This window comes from Arachis hypogaea, chromosome 15 (genome assembly GCF_003086295.3).
Source record: "Arachis hypogaea cultivar Tifrunner chromosome 15, arahy.Tifrunner.gnm2.J5K5, whole genome shotgun sequence".
Taxonomy (NCBI): Eukaryota; Viridiplantae; Streptophyta; class Magnoliopsida; order Fabales; family Fabaceae; genus Arachis; species Arachis hypogaea.
In genome coordinates, this window is record NC_092050.1 from 98,822,499 (window position 1) to 98,825,375 (window position 2,877).

General features: G+C 41.6%; 1 non-coding gene across 1 annotated transcript; it reads right to left on the minus strand.

Moving 5' to 3' along the window:
- Positions 1-1,348: 1,348 nt before the first annotated feature.
- LOC112753686 (small nucleolar RNA R71) lies at positions 1,349-1,452 on the minus strand. The gene has a single exon (XR_003178059.1). It is a non-coding gene; the product is annotated as a small nucleolar RNA R71 (small nucleolar RNA).
- Positions 1,453-2,877: the final 1,425 nt, after the last annotated feature.

The following is a 2,877-nucleotide window of genomic DNA, read 5'->3' on the forward strand; positions in this document are numbered from 1 at the left end:
TTGGGATCCAATCATATAAGATTGCCAAGCAAAATTCAATGAACGCATTGGTTGAGGAAGAGATAAACATGTTTTGATTTGGAGATCTCAATATCTCCTATAACCCAATAAATTCCCCATTTCTGATTTTCCACTTTCTCTTTACATTCTGCAACTCAATTCATGCAATCACCCCCATTCCCTTTTAATTTCAGCAATTTAGCTTCTGCTCTTTAATTCATGCAATTTAAGATTCCGCCATTTCAATTTCTTGTCATTTACGTTTCCCGCCAATTTTACATTCCGCAATTCTCATCTAATTCTTGATTCCGCTCAACTAGACACACTTCTAATCCGAATTGCTCATTCAACCAATCCTTGTGGGATTCGACCTCACTCTATAGTGAGTTTTTACTTGACGATAACCGGTGCACTTGCCGGAAGGAATTTTGCCGATCGTGCAATTTCCTAAATCGTAGCATAACAAGTTTATGCGCATCAAGTTTATGGCGCCGTTGCCGGGGATTGGTTTTCGATTGACAATTCTCAAATTGGAAGTTAACTAGATTGAGCATTTTTCTTGCTTTGTTAATTCAGTTCAAGTTACTTGTTGAATTTTTAATTTCTGCACTCTGTTACATGCTTTCTTTCTTTATGCCTTTAAATTCAAGCGACTAACTCACTGACTCACTAACTGTTTGAATTAATTCCTCAACTGCTCTAACCATACTCTTCCATTAACCAAGAGTATTTCACTTGTTTGTTGCCTGTGCTGTGTTCTTGTATGACAGGTAGGAGAGGAGAGACATCAACCCCTCCATATACCGAACCAGAGAGGACCCTTCATAGACTTAGAAGGGAAGCAAGAGGGAAGAGAGTACTGGGAGAAGAAGAATCTGAAGGAGAATCTGAGGACAATTTTGAGGAAGCTTTAGATCTCAACATGGATAGAGAAGTTCACAACCATGAGAGAGCTGATGGAAACAATGCCATTCCTGAGAGGAGGGTTCTTAGTTCATACATAAACCCAACCTCTGGGAATTGTGGTAGCAGCATTCAGAAACCACCCATTCAGGCCAACAATTTTGAGCTCAAACCACAGCTAATATCACTTGTGGAGAATCATTGTTCATTTGGTGGGAGTGCTAATGAAGACCCAAACCAACATCTCACAAAATTCCTGAGAATTTGCGACACTGTGAAGTCCAATGGAGTCCAGGAAGATGCCTATAAACTGCTTTTGTTCCCATTTTCACTTAGGGACAAGGCAGCTAAGTGGCTGGAATCATTCCCAAGGGGGAGCCTAACAACCTGGGATGAGGTGGAAAGCAAGTTTCTGGCACGTTTCTACCCCCCACAAAAGGTCAATAGGCTTCGATCTGAGGTTCAGACGTTTAGACAACAAGATGGTGAAACTCTCTACGAGGCATGGGAGAGATTCAAGGATTTGACAAGGAAATGCCCACCAGACATGTTCCATGACTGGGTGCAATTGCATATTTTCTATGATGGACTCTCTTATGAATCAAGGAAGGCTGTAGACCATTCATCAGGAGGTTCATTGAACAGGAAAAAGACTGTGGAAGAAGCCATTGAAGTGATTGAGACAGTGGCTGAGAATGAGTACTACTATGCATCAGAGAGACACAACACTAAGGGAGTCATGGAGCTGAACCATGTTGATACAATTCTAGCCCAAAATAAGGTGTTTGCCAAGCAACTAGCAGAGCTCACCAGGAAATTAGAAACAAAACAAGTGGCTGCAATACACACACAAGATCAAGAGGAAGAAAGCACTGAAGGAGGTGATTGGGAAGAGGCCAACTATGTGGGAAACCAACAAAGGCAATCATATGATCCACATTCCAACACTTACAATCCAGGATGGAAAAACCACCCAAACTTTGGGTGGGGGAACCAACAAACCCAACCACAAAACCACAAACCTTACAACCACAACCAACACAATAATTCCACATACCAAAACTCCAACCAAAGATCATACCAAGCCACACAAAACACTTACTCCCAACCATCATATCATGGCCAAAATAATCAACCTACCCAACCTAATCCGAACCAACAATTTCAAGATCAACTAAACAGGATAGAAGGAATGCTGGCACACATGGGTCAGGACATAATTGAGTTGAAAAGCTTCAGGGATGATGTGAGATCTACCTTAAGAAACCATGGTGAAAAACTCAAGAGGATGGAGTCTCAAGTAGGAGAGCTATCTCAACAGGCCCCCAAATCAACTGCAGTGTTCCCTAGTGACACAGAAAAGAATCCTAAAGGGGAACAAAAGAGAGTAAGATGGGAAGAATGCAAAGCCATCACCATATTGAAGGAAGTCTCAGAAGAAGAAGGAATTAGACCCTCAGAACAGGAGCCAGAAATCTTGAAGGAAGGTGTGGAAGAAGCTAAGCAGGAAAGTGAAACTGAGCAAGCCAAGGAACTGCAAAAAGGCACGATGGAAACATACCAACCAAAAGCACCATTTCCTCAGAGGTTAGGAGGAGGTGAAAAAGGGAAAACCTATTCAAGGTTTTTAGAGACATTTAAGTCTCTCCATATCAATATTCCCTTTCTTGAGATTCTCCAGCAAATGCCTACACATATCAAGTATTTAAAGGAATTGTTGAGCAAGAAAAGAGTTTTGAAGGGAGGACAAACGGTAACAATGAACAAAGAATGCAGTGCCCTCATCAAGAAGGACACAGTCTCTAAGAAAACAGACCCAGGAAGTTTTCATATCCCCTGCATCATAGGGGAAACAAAAATTGACAGAGGATTCTGTGATCTAGGAGCTAGCATAAATGTGATGCCTCTAACTCTTATGAAGAGGCTACAACTGAATGAGGTGAGATCCACGGATGTAATCATACAACTGGCTGA